Consider the following 19,989-nt stretch of genomic DNA (forward strand, 5'->3'; position numbering starts at 1 on the left):
TCTCCAGTGCCTCACTCTTGCACTGGCACTTTCTACACTAACAACACCAAGTCTCTTCCGCACCGCACTCTGCTGAGACTTAACACACTTTCTCTAATTAAAATTGCATGTACCCACAAAACCTCTCAGGCGACTCATTCTCCTTGCAGCTACCAGTGCACCTTCTCCCGACCACTGTGTTTCTAAGACATGCAGCTGCTGGTGTATCTTACACTCATGGCCAGCTACTTGCTTGTCTCATCTACACACTGTTTAGCATCAGTGGTGCCCTCACCTCATTGCCACCACATGCTCTCCACCAGAGGTCTGCAATTAAATGGACTCTACTCTTTCCCCCAATACCCCGTTTGCTGGCAAAGGGTCTCTGTACTGCCACCGACCCTTTGATTACACTTGTGCTCAGATTCTAACTCACTTAAACTTTCACAATCTCTCGCTGTCTGCAAACACACAGACAGCCCTTCTCTCTGCCATTGTAAACAGGCTGCTGTCTCTTTAAATAAGTTCTTCTGAGACTCTTTCAGCAATGGTGATGTTTAAGAATTAAAGTAAAACAAAAAAGCCTGAGATTATAGCAAACAAGAAGACACCAGGATGGAATTCTGTTTTTTTTCTTAAGATGCTCTTGTACAAAATCAAGTGGATACTACAAGAAAGTGGACTTAAAACTGAGAACAGGGGGCACTTCTTTACACAAAGAAGTTTGGATGGATCAGATCCACGGATCAGTTAATGACCTCTCATTTGTAAACCTTTCTTCAAGGCTTCTGATCTCCATTCTATAGATGTACACTGTGTAGAGAAGGGAATCTTCAACAACAGTATATTACACATCTGCATTAAAATGACTCAAGGGATGTGGCTTCTCCACAGCCTTTGCTGAGCAGAGGAAGCCGTGCTGTCTTCAAGGGACATCATGGTCTTAAAGGGATCAGACACATTAGATCTCAGAAACTCAGTAAGGTTGGTGCCTTCTCAGTCCTGGGATGGGAAACTTACAGAGAAATCTATGTTGCTGTAGTAAGTGGTGGGGTTAGTTGTCCAGCAGTTGTAACTTTTCACTCTGGAGCAGAAATTTCAAATCAGCTGCGATACAGTTGTACTATGCTGTAGGAGATTCTGACTTTTTTATGAAACATTATACTAAAGTAATTTAATATCCTATGGAGATTGTATAATAAATATAATGTTCTGTGAACAGTATCTGTTATTAAATTTTCTGTCTAATTGGAAAATTATCCTTGATCTTGCCGTTAATACAGTCTTTAGTCTGTGATCACATGAATTTAAAAATAAAAAATATATATTTTACATAGAAGAGAGCTCTTAATATAAAATGCAAATCACCAGCAAGTGGAGCTGTTTCACAAAGTATCCATAGTTGTGCAGTCCCCTACCTGCAGCTAACATATTTTAATTGGAGTTCTCCTTTACTGAAACAGACGGTAAGGGATTTTTATGTCCTGCACTGTGGGAAGACACTGGCTCAATTCACACAGATGAAAAATGAATTAGAAAATGGCCAGATTGAAGGTAATGATTACTACTTTAGGAACGAAAAGGCAATTCTATTTTTTTATTTTTACTGTGTAAAACCTGTGTGAGCCTTGACATGTACTTTTTTAGTCTGCAGAATGTTTTTCTTTACTTATTCCCCTTTTTGTTGTTTTTGTCTGCTTCCCATTTTGGCGTGCTTTGTAGTTTGGTGTTTTGTCCAACATTTATTACAACATTAATTGTTGAGATAATTTAATGTATTGTGAAAAGCCCTGCTGCGGAAGGAGGTTCCACAGTCATGCAGAGCTGTGAGGATTGTTTCTGAGATTATGAGACAATCGAAACAGGTCTTTATGTGCCTTTAACAGGAAGTCGCAATTTTGTAATTCAATTACAAATGAGAATTCTGTCATTTTGAAAACACTATAAAGCATTATAATTCGGGACCACTTTGATTCTTGAAAATGTAATTATTGTTTCCAAGAATTAAGGAAAACATTTCCATTCTTGAAATAGGCTTTAGACATTATAGTGGAACCACTGAACCACTGAGTCATAGTGATTGATTCATGAAGGAAATTGGAAGTGCCTTCAAAGTTTAGCAGATCCTTGGGATATGATCAAGTTGCTTTCCCCTATATGTTTCCCCTTTCTAACACATTTATATAATGCAATATAATATATCTTGCAAATTTCACTAGGCACCTCCCTGTAAGAAGCACAAACACACATGGCTCTCTGGAAGTAGAGGGGGATATCCTTTGGAAAAGTGGAAGTTTTTAAGTATTTGGGAGGAATGGTTCAAGAGGAAAATAATATAGAGGAAGAAATTCTAGCAAGGATTCAGGCTGGAAATAGATTGAGATTTTCTATGGGGAAAATTATGGTGAGTTTTATGCTGGTAACATGGGGTTCTCCTGGATTATTCTAAAGTGACAGGTCCTCTCCCAGGGCAGTATTCAATTCAAGAGAAAAATATGAAAAATATGCCTTAACTGGCCTCATGCTTATTAACCAGCGACTCCTCTAGAGTTAACAACTCTAGTGACAGTTTAGTGCACAGCAGAAGGCTCTTCATTGACAGGATCCCATTCCAGAAATATTATGGGATTCTGTTTTCACACCTTTTATTTTATGTGAAAATGTATTTTAATACTATGCTGTATAAGTTTCCTCTTTTCTGTTGTACTAAGTCCAAACCCACAGCAGAACTGACTCCAGAATATTATTGCAGAGCCCAGTGCACATTGCAGGATCCAGAGGGGGTTTCAGGAGCACTGATAGATGTTGCCAAGCACCTGGGCTCTCTGAAGTACACAGACTGGGAGACGATGCTGGGGATTGTTCAGTACAATGAGTACTGGGGGGCAGGATCACAAGGGGGGAGGGATTTACAGTACACAAGGAAGATTGAGAATTGTGGACTCAAACTAGACAAAAGCAGTGGCAGTGTAACTGTGTAAGAAACCTGGAGTGGAGTGACAGATCTCTCCAGTTTACTATACAGGTGTCACTGCATGACCTGCTTGTCATGGTAATCTTCTCCTGTAGTGTCCTGTCTCTTTAGCTGTTGTCCTCATGTGTAATTGCCTGATTGTGCTCTAGAGTGACGTTACTCTCCTCTCTGTTTATTGATAACAGTCTAATACTCTACAGACCAGAGACACACAGCCCTTAATAGCCCCTGTTGTTACTGAAGTCTTTCCCTTTCCACAATCACACAAGACAAAAGCTTGAGACCCTGTCCTGGATAAGGACATGATTTTAAAAGCCAGGTTATTTCTCATCAAAAACATGCTTTCTTAATTAAAACATTGACAACAATGACACTGACACACTTCATAGATATCAATATAGCAGTTTAAGGCTAAAATTCTTATTTTCCATTTCATAGTCTTAAACTTTTAGTTTAAGTCTCAAGTCTCCATCTACAGTATAGCCCTGTATTTCATTGACTATGTCTTTAAGCAGGTCACGGTTAATTTCTATTGTTTTTCCTGTCAGTTCCTGTGAAGTTGGACCCCAACAGAGAAGAAACCCACCTCTCACTGTCTGAGAATCTTACTAGTATGACATACAAACCTTAGAGACAACCCATAGAGGATTGATTCCTGCATCTGTGTACTGGGATCTGAGGGATTCATCTCTGGGAGACTCTGCTGGAATGTTAAAGTGGAGGACAAATTTGACTTTGGACAGTTTTGGGTGTCCATCAGCAGGAAAAGATCACTATGAGCACAGTAAAAGTGTGGTTTATAGGTCTGTAGGGAGGCATTTATAAAGCACTGATCTCACCACAGACACAACTTAATCTAAAGAGAAAATCCAGGAAAATTAGAGTGCAATTATGACATGGGAAGTGTATTTAATGTGTAAAAATAGTATTGTATACACATATACAATACAATTGTGCAATACTGTACATGTGTCATGATTATGTCTATATGGTGTGTCTCGGCTAGCGGTTGCCCTGGGAAACTGTTACGTTTTCATAAGGGCTCACAGTTTTCCAGGGCTTGTTGCATAAACTGGATCCCCTTCAGGTGATCTGCCTTTAATGAACAATTATTCCATTCCCTACTCAATTTATCTTCTTCTATTTAAAGCTGAACACCCGCTTCAATGGCGTTCCATCATTTTTCATTTCACACCTTTTCCCTGGACTACGGGTTTTTGTTCTGTGCTTTGTTTTTATTTGTTTTCCCCATCCTGACTGTACTCGCCTGGTCTCCAATTCCCGGGCAGGTGCTCAGCTCAGCAGCCTCTCTGGATGGTTGTCTCATCCTGCATTATGAAGCCCATCTGCACCCCTGTCTTTGGTTCTCGGCACCAGGATTCTGCTCTGAATTCGAGATCCCATTGTCCCTCAGGGCTCGGCAACAGGATCCCATTCCAAGACCAAGATATCCAAGCATTTTCCTTTTTTTTCTGGAAGCTCAGCACAGGATTGCACTACATAGCCAAGAGGCTGCCCAATTCCTTTTACAGTCTGCTCCAGTGTACTCTGGTTCCAGGTTTCACTCAGTACCAAATCTTCTGTACCTGACTGCATTGTGGCCTTCTCTGTTTGCCTCCTTTTATGTGGTTCTATCCCACTTTCAGGCGTCAGCTTCCACCATCCAGGACCTTAGGGCTCTCCCCGTGCAGCACTGCATCTCAGCTCCTGTTCATCCACTCCACTCCAGGATTTCACTGTGAGGCACTTTGTTTCCATCCTGGATATCTGGAGTTTTCGCTGGTGCCTCTTTCTCCTGCGGTTCTATCCCCCTTCCAGGAGGCAGCTTCTGCCATCCAGGAACCCGGGGCTTTCTGTGTGAAACCCTGCACCTCATTTCCAGTTCCTGTTCTGGCCAAAGCTTCCTGCACTCTTTCCTGCTGGTCTCCAGTGGTTCCATCCTACTTACAGGAGGCAGCTGCCATCGTTCAGGACCCTAGGGCTCTCCCTGTGCAACCCCATTTACTCTCTGCTTAGCAGCCCTTTCTTTGGTCCATTGAGTCCCACTCTTGCACTCACTCTTTTCTCTGCCCCCTTCTAATTACTCTTTGAGATGGTTTCCTCTCTTGGTTCAGGGCTCCTTTCTGTTTGCACCAAAGCACTTCAGTCAAAGAGCGAAACCAGGGATACTGAGCTGATGGTGCATGCCTGGCCTGGTGTCGGATCAGAGCCCCCATAAGGACATGCGCCTTGAATCACCAGCACCTAGGCCCTCTGATTGGACCACAGTATGGGGAATTTCTGCCTCGTTAGCTCAGCGAGACCCCTCCTCCCAGGATACCCCCTGGGGCAAAGCGCAACTGTGCAACTGTGCAACTGTGCCCTGAGGATGCTGCTTTTTCTTTTCCTGTACAATGCCTACACCCCTGGCTATTTGAGGGTTGCCTCCTAAATCTGTGCAGCCCCCTTCCCTTCTGGGGCTTGGAAGCCCGTTCCTTACCTGAGCAAAAAAGGTCCCAGATTCCAGGTAGCATGCTGAGATGAGCAGTGATAGCTTGGGGCTGGGCCTTGCCATGCCAGCCTGTCTCTTTGATTGCCAGAGATGCAGACAGCAAACATCTCCCAGACCATTTCCCTTGGTTTCTTTTCTTGCTGACTGGCTGGGCTTACCTGCTCTCCCAACCAGTCCTGTTTTTTTCTCTTTTTTTCCTTTCCATTACTGTCCAACTTGGGCTGATTAAGCCACACCAGCCAGTAATCAACTAATCTATTACCACCTTTCTGTTTCCATTTTCTTCCACTTTCCCTTTCCCCTGAAGCATCCAAGCCCCTCAATCAGTCGGGTCTCCTTGGGTGCTCTGCCTCTCTGATGCATCATCACCCTTGTGGCTGTAATCGGCCGCAGAATTACAACATGTATATACACATGTATTTCACGTGTCTAAAATTTCCTTTTTTACACCCATCATAAGAAACTGACCTACCTCTACAGGTCACCATTAATATTCCTGAATTTTAAATTAATTTAGTATTTATTTTACCTTGTTTTATTATTTGTGTGTTTCAGTATTATTGTGTGGAAAATCCAGTATTTCTAATTTTACAGACAGAATTCTCCTTTAGTACACTTTGGATCCATGAAATCCGAAGTAAATTATTGTGAAGTCAAATAAACTGAAGGTTAACTGTATTAAAAGATAAATTTTTGTAATTTATCTGTAGTGTGTGTTTTGAGGAAATTATTGCTAGTCAGGGACATAAGTCTTTTCAAATGATGTATATTTATATTTCTTATAACCATGAAAATGAAGTGAATCTAAAAGTATTTGTAAGGTGTGAAGAAGATAATATTGCTTAGAAAAGCAGACTGAATGAAAAAAAAGTCACATTGTGACTGTGAAGAAATGGCAGCAAGATATTCTCTCCTGTCCTGTGTGCTGTGAAATCTTTAAGGATCCTGTTCTCCTGACATGTAGCCACAGCTTTTGTCAAGCTTGTCTGCAGCAGTACTGGGAGCAGAAGGGCTCTCAGGAATGTCCAGTCCGCAGAACATCTTCAAAGGATGTGCCTCCCTTTAACTTGACTCACAAAGAATCTATGTGAGATCTCGTAACAGAGGAGTCAGAGATCTCCAGAGGGGTCTGAAGTGCTCTGCAGTCTTCACAAGGAGAAACTCAAGCTCTTCTGTTTGGATGATGAAGACCGTGTCTGTGTTGAAAACCAAAAACTGCGCCCTGTACAGGAGGCAACACAGAAGTTTAAGGTATGAAATAAATTTCATTGCATAGCATATGATTGTTAGTTTTGCTTAGTAGAAATGGTGTCCTTGCAGAATGTGTTTAGAAACACAGTATATGAAATTTATAATCTAATTTCAGGAGGGATGACCATAGCCAAGTTCCATTAGCCTCAGCTGTGAGTAATTCACAATCAGTCCTGAAGTAATTTCCTCACCTATAACAGTATCATTATTATATATAATCCCCTTCTCTCCTGTCATGGAAACTTTTACTGTTAGAATAAAGGAGCCACAGAAAGTATTCTCGATCACTTAGTAAGGTTTTTTATTTCATATTGCAATATGGGTGCCCTGCTGTCACTCTGCAGAGTGCATCAGAGACTCAACTTGCTAAAGGGAGCAAAGGCTTTTTATAAAGATGTTGTAATGCAGTGGAAAAATACAGCACTTAGTCCCTTTCTAATATTTCCCCTTTCCTTAGGACAAGAAAGATTACAACATAGAAACGAAAGAAGTGCCAATACATATTCTGCAAAGCTTAGCAATTGCACTCGGCTAATTTGGTAATCTAGACAGTACGTCCTGTCTTGACAAACTGTCTTCTGACAATCTGTACGTAGCACAGCAGTTACATCTTTGTTATATATTTTCCTAAGGCTCTTTACATTTTACATCAATTTACTTAATAGATTTCCATTTCAATTCCCTCCTTTTTATTCTTAAAATGCTTAAAAGTTAGATCCTTCATATGGATTCCCAGGAGGTTCCCATACTTCGGATTCTTGCGTTCTTAACAGAATATACTGATGCGTAAACATATTCATTACCATATTGTGAAGCATTTTAATAATACATGTCATACAGCAACATAATAACAGGAAGACAAGTATCACAGCTACTACAATTGGTGTTAGTAAGTTAAAAAAAAACATTCCCCATGGTCCAAACAGTGACTCTTTACAGGAGAAGAAAGTGGTCTCCTTATTCACTCATTAGTTCTTACAACACAGGTAAATCCCTGTGGGCTGGAGCCCAGCATAATCTTAGGAGGTTTGTCCCCCTGCCTTAGCTGTGCCGTATTGCAGAACAATTCTAGCTGAAGTTGTAAAATTTCTCTTTGTTCCGTTCCTGCAAAACATCTTATTATGAACAAACAAACCACAATAATCATTTACAATATGATCATAACGAATAATACCAGACCCACAAATATGTATTGAACCAGAGACCCTCTCCATGTTCCTAGCACAGACTGTAGCCATGCACCAATGCCCCAATCATCTGGATTATAATTATGATATCAGCCATATCACCCTGCAACTCTCAACTGGCAGCCTACTGAAGCTAAGCAGGTGTGAGCCTGGTCAGTACCTGGATGGGAGACCTCCTGGGAAAAACTAAGGTTGCTACCTGGAAGAGGTGTTAGTGGGGCCAACAGGGGGCACTCACCCTGTGGTCCATGTGGGTCCTAATGCCCCAGTATAGTGATGTGGACACTATACTGTGAACAGGCGCCGTCCTTCGGATGAGATGTAAAACCGAGGTCCTGACTCTCTGTGGTCCCAGGGTGTTTCTCGAAAAGAGTAGGGGTGTAACCCTGGCGTCCTGGACAAATTTCCCATTTACTTACCAATCATGGCCTCCTAATAATCCCTATCTATGAATTGGTTTCATTATTCTGCTCTCCTCCCCACTGATAGCTGATGTGTGGTGAGCGTTCTGGCGCACTATGGCTGCCGTCGCATCATCCAGGTGGATGCTGCACATTGGTGGTGGTGGAGGGGAGTCCCCATTACCTGTAAAGCGCTTTGAGTGGAGTGTCCAGAAAAGCGCTATATAAGTGTAAGCAATTATTATTATTTTTTTGTTGTTGTTCTTCATCATAGATGTGCTGTGCTAAGTTATTAATGTGCTCAGAATTGTCTAGAATACAAGTACTGCTTAGTCTTCGCTCACTTAAACAGCTGTTTATCACCCTAATAGAGAATGGCCTAGAACTGTGATTAAAGTGGGGAGCACACAGTTAGTTCCATTCTAATACATTTGAGTTATACTCAGACTAAAAACAGAACTATTTACCCATGCCAATAAACCTAAATAATCACCTCTATCAAAGGGGATTACTCCCATGAGCATCTTTTATAGCAATACAAACCCAACAGGAGATGTGATTATTATTTGTGGCAGATTGATAAAGTATTGTTTCCATATCCCTTTTTATCAAAGTAAAACTCCTTACACTTAACAGGCACACTGTCAGCCCCCCTTAGGAAGCTCGACAATCACAGAAACAGTAACAACATAATAATTAATGTTCACTCAGTCTCTGGTGCAGTGGCTCAGTGGCAGTGCGATGCGTAGATCCAGCGATCTTATCCTGTCACTCAGATGGCAGAGTCGGTAGTCAGTTGCACTTGATATGGTCCCTCCCCAGCGGGGTCGCAACATCTGGCAGGGTATATCTTCCTTACCCACACCCACTCGCCAGGTATCGGGTCGCATCTTCTCTCTACTGGAGGTCTCCAAGTGTCCAGCACCTGTTCACCAGCCACGTGCACTGCTTCAATTAACAACCTACAATACTACAATAGAGAATGAGATAGCAAATTCAATGATCCATTACCCAGATTTGGCCCTCCAGGAAGTTTAATTGGTTGGCCCGTGATGATATCAAACAGGCTCTGTTATACAGTTCTTTTTGATCCAGCCCGCAGGCTACACAGGACAGCAGGCAGAACATCTACCCATTGCGTTCTTTCACTCTGATGTTTAGTCGATCTTTCAGAGTTCTGTTCCTTCGTTCCACTGTTCCAGTAGACTGAGGGTGATGGGTGCAATGAAGGTCCCATCTCACCCCGAACAACGCAGCCACAGCCTGACACACCTTCCCTGTGAAGTGTGTCCCTTGATCATAATTCAAGCGGCAGGGCAGTCCCCACCGAGGGCTTATCTCTGTCATCAAGTGTTTGGTAGACACAGAGGCAGTGGCAGAAACCCACTGGGAAAACAAATTATAAGAGCCCAGGTTTTCCCTTTACAATTGTCAGTTTGCCAGTGCATGAAAGGTTCCTCAGGAGCAGGCCTTTTGTACTGTAGGACCCGCACCTGAACTGTAGTTGAGTTCCTTTGACAAGCCTCACATTGAGATACCACATAATTGGCTACTGCTTCAGACCCGGTTCCCACCCAGTTTTGGGTAACTGGCACACCATTTGACTCACACCCAGGTGTCCGACAGAGTGCATTTGTCGGGCTACAAAGGGCATTAGGCTGTGAGGGCATGCAGGGCATCCAGTGTGCTGGCAGTACCACACCCAATCATCATGCAGCCCCACATTCTTTTCTAACCATGTCCATTTCTCTGCTTTAGAGGCCTCAGCCTGAATGTCCTGTAGCTGTCCGCTTTTCACCCACAGAGGTCTCACAGAGGTCTCAGACTCCTGCTCTACCAGGACTGCTCACCTGACAGCTGCATCTGCAAAGTTTTTCCCTCGAGTTACTGGAAACATTTCTTTATTATGTGACTTACAATTTACCACAGCTACTTCAATCAAGCTTCTAACAATTAGAGACAAACCCAAAATTCTTAACTGGAGTCCCCGCCGTGTTGAGGAAGTCCCTATTCCTCCACAGCCATTCAAAATGATGTCCCATCTTCAGGAAACTTCTTTTTCCTAATTCCACTTTCCCCTGTCCATTCTGACCACTTACAAAGATCCTTCATAGTCATGGGCCCCTAATTATCATATATAAATCATGTAAAAGTTCCCTTTTGAGGTACCGGCACATTTTGAGAGCTCTGATTATTTCACATATTTACTAAGAAACTGCCTATATTATTTAAACAGCAGAGGTTTAGTGATTCAAATACATATGTCTCCTACACAAATGTTAATAAGTTCCTTATAAGTAATACATGTGGATCAAAAAATAATTCTGCAGTTTCCTTCTCTATTTTCTATATACTTACACTTATGTTCTACTTTGCATATGCAAAAATCAACTGTTATCCCTGGCACCTCTTTCAGTTGATAAATATTTTCCCTTACACCTATTACCCTAGCTTCACAGTTCATGAACATAAAAATATTTTTTCTTCTGCCGGGACTCTAACCCGGGCTTAGTGGGACTCTAACCCACCTATTCCTGCTTCTCTGAATTTGTCGTACATGTACTTTTGCTGGACAGCTCGGTCCCGTTTTCGTCTTTGAATTTTCATTCCTCATTTGAAGAATACTTTCAAGGCTTGTAAAAGGTTCGTTAAAAGGATCACTTACTGACGTCAGACAGCTGCCAATTCTCCAGACGCGTCTCTGTAAGGATAAACAGATTATCCCCTGAGGTTCGTCCAATTCACGAAAATTGTCCGGGCCCGGATGGAGTCTCAGTGGCCGTCCGTGTTCAGGTTTGTGATCCCAACCTCGTCGCCAAGACTTTCGTGGAAACTTTTATAGTTATAATAAAGGAGCCACAGAAAGTCTTCTCGATCACTTAGTAAGGTATTTTATTGTTTCTTCTGCCGGGACTCTAACCCAGGCTTAGTTGGGACTCTAACCCACCTATTCTTTTTTTTTCTTTTTAGAAGTACGTAGATTTCCATTTCACTCCCTCGCACATGTCTTTTGCATCCTCCTCCACCCCATCTCCACCTTTACATCTGCCCCTTGCTCATACCTCACTGTACATGGGGTTCCTAGACTCCTACTCTTATGGCTAGGAAGATATCCCTCAGCCAAACATGTTAAACCAAATTTGTTGTAATTAAAACACCCCATAAACCTTTCAGTACACTTGATTTGTGGGTGTTGTTATTCCTTGTGAAATGGTCGTTAGTAGGGCCAACACAAATGGCACATTGTGTTTTTTGCTTCTTCACTGAAACAAATAGGTAATTTGAGATATACTGGTAACTGCCAAAATAAAGAAAACACCAACATAAAGTGACTTAATAGGGCGTTGGGCCATCACAAGGTGCCAGAGCAGCTTTAAAGTCTGGAACTGTGCTGGAGGGATTCCACACAATTATTCCACAAAAAAATCCATTATTTGGTGTTGTGTAAGTGGTGGATGAAAACACTTTCTCAGGTTCTGCTTCAGAAGCCCCTGTAAATATTCAATTGTGTTGAGATCTGGTGACTGGGATGGTCATAGAACATGATTTACATGTTTTTCGTTTTAAGCACATCAGACTATTCATTAACCACCCCTGCCTTGTGGATGGGAGCAATGTGATCGTGGAAGATTTCACTCCTATCAGGATATCCTATGCTTCACCATAGGATGAATATGATAACCCAGAATTTTCTACTTATAGGCATTTACCATGCCCTCTGTGGGGTTGAGTGGACCTAAAACGTGCTAGAAAAAATCATCCCACACCATAACAGAGCCACTACAAACCTTCACTGTGGGGTACGCAAACTTGTAGTCTTCTTTTAGCGTGAACCACACATGTACTTGTCTGCAAATTGAGAGCAGGGTGAAGGAAGACTCATCAGACCGGATGAGTTTTTTTCCACTGCTCAGTAGATTGTCTATGTTCTTTGCACCACTTTACTTCACAAAAGTGCATTTTAGGTGTAATAAGGGGTTTATAGACTGCAACCCAACAATACTATCCATCTCTGTGATGTTCTTGGTAGACTGCACTTTATGATACTGCTTAAACACACCTTAGATTGACATTTGCTGTCAATTGATTCAGAGTTGCTTGTTGTATCTGTTTTGCCTCAAACTAATGCACAGACATCACAGTTGAAGACTATGCCACAGTTGCCCCTTGTTGATGATGTCTTCCTTCAGACTTCCATATCAACATCACCTTAGCAACTGTTTCTCATGAAAAATAAACAAGCTAAGCAGTCTTCATCACTGAACCTCCTGCCAAATATGCTCCTACAATCAGCCCATTCTCAAAGTCATTGAGATCTCTTCTTCTACCCGTGGCAGCCAAAATAATGGGCAATTGGTCTTGCCCAGCACGTTTATACTTAAGTCAATTGCTTAATTTACTCAGGAACCACACCTGTGTGAAGCCTCTGCATTCAATATACTTTGGATTTCACATTTACCTGTAGGTGTCTTGTCTCTAATTTCAACATGTAAGACATGCGTTTTTACCAAAAGGGCAAAATAAAAAACATGTTTTTTTATATTCAATAGGTTATATATAGGTTATATATATATGTTTTATAATACATTTATAATATTTTTCCAGTCATCCTGGAATTATCTTCTGGCCAGGTAACAAAGATATTCCACAATATCAAAAATTTTAATAGCTTGATCGTCTTTTTGGTTCTTTTTATGGGGGCTGGTCAGTTTGAATAACCAGTGCTGGATGGCATGAGGACAAAAATAGCTATAGTATCCTGTTCAGGGTGTTTAAATATGTGTCAGATCCTCTGTTCATGGAGACACTCTATGAAGAACAGGAACACAAGCAGCTGTTTGTGCTGAACTCCAGTGAGCTCAGATTACAGGGTTCAGGTGAATTGAAATGAAAGAAAATATGTCGCTGGGCTTTTCCTGTTATATATTATTGAAATTAAACATATTTACAGTCCTGAATTTGTGTGGTGGTCCTGTGTGTGGTCACGGGGCTACAGTTCATAAAGAGGCAGAAAGAATGAAAGAGATGATACCTTTGCTTATTTGAAGAAAATATTTAATACTAAAAATCTACTTTATATGACTTAAATAGAATGAATCATTTTGCATTATATTATATAGTTATTTGTAAAATATAGATTTAAATCAATACAAATCTAATCCCTGATAAGTGAACAAAGACAGTATTACTTGTGTTGGCAGTGATGCCTTTAATCCGTAGTTCTTGTGTTTTAGTATAAACTCTAACATTCTGTTACAGAAGGAGCTCCAGGCTGCTTTGGAGCCCCTGCAGAAGACATTAAAGCTCTTTACCGAAGTTTAACAGATGTGTGTTTGAACTGCAAAGCACATTAAGGTATTATTTATGTTATATTGTTTTAGAAATACAAGATTAATTTTTTAAATTACAAATATTCAAAATACATTTCTACTAGTACAAGTTAACTTGCTGACTAAATGTTATCAATGAGTTATTTGAAGGAAGCCATATGTCACATAGTAAATTGTATGATATAGTAATGAAGTGAATATTATTTCTAGCATGTGTTTTATATTCAAAATAAAGTTAATTCACCAGGAGTTCTTTGAGGTATTTAAGTAGAATTACATTGCTTTTTTTCAATACATCTTTGAAAAAGATACAAGATGTGAAGAAGGGGTTAACTTAAGTCCTTTCTGCCTGAAGATTAGACTTCTAAGCAACAGGCTGGAGTTTATGGCAGAAAAGGGAGAAGTGATAAGGATTCCAGATGCCAGCCAGGAAACCCCAGAGGGTAACCAAAGCCCTGACCATTTGGTCAAAAGGCTGTAAACTGTCCAAACACCGTGACCTCTCCCCATTACCATAGTATGGAGCGACCTCAGAAAACCCTATATAAACTGAATGTTTGTACCGGCACTTTGAACAATACTCATCTGTTTAACTTCATCTCGGGATCCAGAACTTATTCTTTCTGTTACAACATCTTTAATGTCATAAGGTAATATTGACAGCTATATTGCTGAATGTCAAGACTACAAACATGATTAATACAAAGTAGCTCAGCGTTTCTGAAGTGTGAAGAAAACCAATGTTCCCATGCATCATGACATTATGACACAATTTTATTATTTTGTATCAAACATATAAATTTTCAGGCACAAGCTCAGGAAACAGAAAAACAGATGAATTTGTGAAACTTCACCAGTTTCTATGAGATGAAGAGGCAGCCAGGATAGCTGCACTCAAAGAGGAACAGGAGTAGAAGAGCCAGATGATGAAGGAGAAGATGGAGATTCTTACAAGAGAGATCTAATCCATTTCAGACACAATCAGAGCCATAGAACAGAAGATGGGAGCTGAAGACATTTCATTCCTGCTGGTAGGGATGGCTCTGTGATAACAGTCCTCTGAATGCAGACTGACAGTAATGAATGGTCACATTCACACATTGAAGGCTGCAGTGTGCTATAACACTGAACATCTGTTCTGCTCTAAGTCAAATACTGACAACTAGGGATTCATCTGGAGCCTTCTGGAATGACAAATCTTCTCCTAGCTAGACCTAGTGACAACTTAGAAGATACAATAATATTTACCAGTAAACCATATAGTCCAAGTTTACCAGTAAATGGTAAACTTGATCTATATCAGTTTGTTTATAGAGAAGGGAGAAACACAGAAGATGCATTAGTTACCCTTACTCATCTTGTTTCAAAACATCTGGACAAATGCAAAATATATGCTAGGATATGTTTCCTTGATTATTGTTCAACTTTTAACACAGTTCAACCAGACATTTTATTAAAAAAAATATTCAATTGCATATCAACCCATATCTGATATTCAAGTTTGTACAATGCATTTCTTACAAGAAGATTGCATCAGGCTGTGTCCACACCCTCAAAGTTTTCTGTTCCAGGTTACTGCTCTTAAGTTTAAACTTTTAGGTGGGAATTAAATGCATAGCATTATGACAGGATTTAGACATCTGTGGTCTGATACTGGTCCTGGCTCTTCATTGACAGTGATCAAATTCAAATAATAACATTATAATAAATAATAAGACAGAATTTTAGAACAGAAGGAGTTATTCTGTGATTATTTCTTCTTTTTTAAAGAAACTTTTAAAGAATACATTTTAAATTTAATCATTTAAAAGATAACCTTTTAAATTATGTTATATGCTGTTGAATATTATTCTGAATTATCTTTTGATATATTAATTAACGTTTTATTTGTATGTTTTAAATGATGAAGCCCAATTAAATATTCTATGTTATATACTGTAAAAATCTTACTTTTTCTGTTTTTAAATTTGCTTCATAAAACTGTGCAGTTTGATCTTCAGCTCCTGTCATCATCTGTTATGTCATGCTCACTAATCAGAATATCACCAAAGTATTCGGGGGTTTCTATTTGAAAACAAATTACTAATCGGTCATTTTGTTGTTTTTCAGAACTACAAGGACACAAAGGTAAAGTATGTGAACTCCAATCTGTCTTCCTCTTTTCTATTTTATGGAGTCCAAACTTCCAGCAGCACTGACTCCTGATTATTATTGCAGAGCCCAGTGCACACTGCAGGATTCAGAGGGGGTTTCAGGAGCACTGATAAATGTTGACAAGCACCTGGGCTCTCTGAAGTACAGAGTCTGGGAGAGGATGCTGGGGATTGTTCAGTACAGTGAGTATGGGGGGGCAGGGAGATTTAAATGTTTTCACAGTGCAGTAGGAACATTGAGAACTGTGGAGTAAATCAGATAAAAACAGTGTGAGTGGGTCTGTCTGTGTAACTTAATGCCCATGCATTAAGTGACTGATCTCCTCCAGTTTGCTCTACAGGTGCCACTACATGACTTGTTTGTCCTATTGATCCTCTCCTAACAGTGTGTCTGTCCTGAGTGTTTAACTAATCATCAGTCATCATGCTCTACAATACAGTAATGTGACTCCTTTGTTTGTGCCTCTTGAGATCTGATCTACTGTAATTGACAACAGGTCACAGTCACATGTTTAGTTACTGCAGTCATTCTCCTTCTCTCTACTATCATACACCTGAAACACTGCCCTAGATAAGGGCTTCTTTTAGAAAGGTTTTGAAATAATTTATTAATATGACGTATTTCACATTAAGTTAAATAATAATGCTGTTTGGGTTTTTCAGTAACAGTGACTGCAATAACACTGACACTCTTGATAAGCTAAGATGCAATATACTGTAGCAGATTAATGTTAAAATCCTATTATTCACATTAAATTCTTAATGTTTTTTAAAATCTTAATGTTTTTTAAAATTAGATGAGACAATTAATTTCACAGATGTTTCACAGATGTTACTTGTGCTCCTGTTTGTATGATTCCTACCTCTAGTGAGCTTTCCTGAACTTGCTTTGGTTGTTTTTCTTATCAGCTTCTGTGACTCTGGACCCCAACACAGCAGAACCCCTCTCTCACTGTCTCTCTGTGTCTCACTGTCTCTCACTGTCTGTTGATCTGACCAGTGTGAGAGGCACAGGTGAGAGACAGCAGCTTCCTGACAACCCAGAGAGGTTTTATTTCTGGCACTGTGTTCTGGGCTCTGAGGGATTCACTTCAGGGAGACACTGCTGGGATATCAAAGTGGGAGATAACAATTTTTAGCTGTTGGGATTGGCAAAAGAGTCCATCAACTGGAAAGGATCAATTAGTCCAAGCCCAGAAGGAGGAATTTGGGCTATATGGCTTTGGGGAGGTGTTTACAGAGCACAAACCTCATCAGCCACATGACTCACTTTGAAGAGGAAACCCCAGAAGATAAGAGTGTTGTTGGACTATGACGCGGGGAGGTCTCATTCTCTGACCCCAGTGATGGGACACCCATCTATATCTATAAAGACATGTTTACTTAGAGGTTATTTCCAGTCATCTCACCTGGTTTTGACGTTCTTCTTGTACAAATCAGTCCAGCAAAGGTGTCTTTTACAGTTGATAACACAGAGTGTTGAGGATCACAGTTGATCCAAAAAGTATCGTGGACATTGATGTCTGGTTTAAATATTTCATTTTCAAATTTAACATCAGGGGTCTGTGACCTGCTCATGCACAGACATGTTTGTTTTACACATCTGATATCATTGTATTCCACTTTTGAGAGTTTAACAATATTTTGCGCCACTTGCTTGTAGATTCAATGCTAAAAAAAACTATTTTTTCTTTGTATGTTGTGCTTTCTCACCTGAAGAAAAGCAATAATATGTCACAGACTGGAACGTTTGGGTGTTGGACACTAGGTGTTGAAGGCTGCATGGATGTGAATTGCCTTGATGGGCCAGTGACACCTTAGTGTAGATTCAGTTTGACACCCCATTCTTGGAGTTCCTGCAGTGATCAAAGGCCCTCTTGACACAGACACTAGGTTGCCAAACAGGTTTGACTGGGCCTCTGATTGAGAGTAAGACCTGAGAACAAGAACTGATTGAACAATGCATCTGCACACTTGGCCTTATTTGGTCTGCCACTTCCTGGAGGAAACACCTAAGCCCCAGTCAGGTCAGAAAGGAGACCTTTTGGAAGAAGAGGTTTGTGAGACAGATTGTGGCTGCTGGGCCCAGGAGAGGTTGAGGACACCATAGATTCTATAGGGAGCAGCTGAGGAAGGCTCCAGCATCATCTTCCTCCTCCCTACCTGACATTGGAAACCATGTTTTTTGGGAAGGCTAGGCCTGGAGAAGTTGTCTAACAGCTACCGAAGGACAACATTAAGCTTCATCCCTTTTCTTGGTGTGATGGAAGGCGCCCCACAAGGTTGCTCATCGAAGCTGGTTTCAGAGAAAAATGCTGTAGGACTTTTCAAAGGGGACAAATGTTCGTAACTGGGTTCCATGGGTTTCTTTGTACTGTTGTGCCAGTAAGAGCCTTTGGTGAATGTACTGTATTATGTAATGGGTAGAATGATATACTAAAGTAAGTGGGATACTATATGATAATTATCTGGTCTGTGGTTGCAATAATGGTTTTGGGAGATGAAAATAATCTATGGCTAGTTAATAAGGGGCCTAGCACCATCTGTAATTGCTAGGCAGAGCTGTGCACAAAACAAGAATGTTGCCTTTTTGAGAACATCAGTCCTGGATACAGCAACAAGTTAGCAAATGCAAGTAGGAAGCATTATATGTTATGAATGATTAATAAAAGTTTATAAATGATGGGACACCATCTGTAAAATGTATAATTACATTTATAATTACATAACCTTTGATGACAGTTTGTTAGAAAGATGCTGCCCCCTAGAGGAACCTGTAATAGTTATCACCTGACAGTCCAGCAGGAAAAGGAGGGATGTGCTGGCAGGTTTGACTTCCTTATATTCAATGATAATGTTCAATTGCCATATTTTGAATGTATTAAATAGGCTGCTTTTAAGAACTAGCAAACACAAAAAGAAATGTTCTTTAAAGAAGCAATTATAGTTGCAGTTTTACAGGAAGGTGATTTCACAAGCAGTTAGAAAAGCACTAGATGAAAATGAGAGCTAATTTCAGGCTATGATCAGAAATCATTACTGAGAACAAGATGGGCTGTAACTCTGTAAATAAATGATAGCAACATCTTCTGTCCTGGAAGATCTTCTATTTGACTGATCAAAAACCTACTTGCTTAGTTTGTCAAACGTCAAGAAAACACAAAAACCTGTGGAGGAGGCAGTTGTACAGTAGATCTGAAGGTGGGAAAATTGTATCTATAAAAACATTAAAAGTCAAATTTTACATCTTGTCTTATCAAAGTAAATTGCCAAATGTTACAATTATGCCAGGTTGTAAACAAGTTTTGTTTTGAATATGTTCATAGATGGGTGCTATGTTTTTGCAGTGGTTAGCATTACTGCATTGCAGAAGAGGGTGCCCTGGATTCAATTCCAGACTTGTGCAATCTGTGTGAGTTTATATACAGTATTCTCCATGTGTTCTTGTGCTTTTCCTCTAGATGCTTGTGATCCTCTCCTGACAATATGTCTGTAGTGTCCTGACTCTTTTGTTGATGCCCTTATTCTGACTCTTACAGAAAAGTGCTGTAAAATATTTTCAAACCTTTATTAATTTAAATAATATTATTTGTTTGTAAATTTTGTACTATTTCTATTATTTTAAGCCACTTAATATTTTATCAAATGTTATGAATTAATGAAAATAAAATGTTTAACTGATTTACTGTAGATCTCCTTACTAGTGGCTAAAATTCCAAGTCATTAGAGCTGAACTCCACTATTCTCATGTGGAGGTGGGAATAATAATTGTTGGGCTTGGGGTTTGGCCAAACAGTTCATCAACAGGAAAGGAGCAATCACTCTGAGCTCCATTGGCAGATGAACAACACCACCTACAACAGGTGGGTGAAGGACTGGAGGAAGACATTCATTTTTACTGTAGAGCTCTTGGGTTCACGTGGGTATGCGCCCTTGCTGCTGCTGCCTCAGGTCGACCCCCCACCGTCGAGAACTAGAACCTGGGCCTCCGGCGTCACTCAACAGGGACCCAGCCAGTTGAGCTAAAGGGAAATCTCCCCTCAGCCCGACGGCTGCAGTCCCTGCTATTCACAGGGAAGGGCGGTGACGTCAGCGCGCTGGTAAGCCGGCTCGAACAACCTGCAATGGTGGCTGTATGCGTTACAATACACAGCTGGACTGATAGTAATTTAAATTACTTTAAATTTGTTCCTTCATTATTGTTTGACTTTGTGCACTGATTG

The 19,989-nt window shown here is 40.5% G+C and overlaps 1 pseudogene across 1 annotated transcript; it reads left to right on the top strand.

Annotated features, from left to right (window-relative positions):
* The first annotated feature begins 11,047 nt into the window (after positions 1-11,047).
* LOC148650200 (zinc-binding protein A33-like) lies at positions 11,048-17,618 on the top strand (annotated as a pseudogene). Its single transcript, XR_015926225.1, has 4 exons — positions 11,048-11,076; positions 15,723-15,740; positions 15,831-15,949; positions 16,676-17,618. The product of XR_015926225.1 is annotated as a zinc-binding protein A33-like (transcript).
* The last annotated feature ends 2,371 nt before the right edge of the window (positions 17,619-19,989 follow it).

Source organism: Lepisosteus platostomus, chromosome 13 (assembly GCF_059453375.1).
Source record: "Lepisosteus platostomus isolate fLepPlt1 chromosome 13, fLepPlt1.hap1, whole genome shotgun sequence".
Taxonomy (NCBI): domain Eukaryota; kingdom Metazoa; phylum Chordata; class Actinopteri; order Semionotiformes; family Lepisosteidae; genus Lepisosteus; species Lepisosteus platostomus.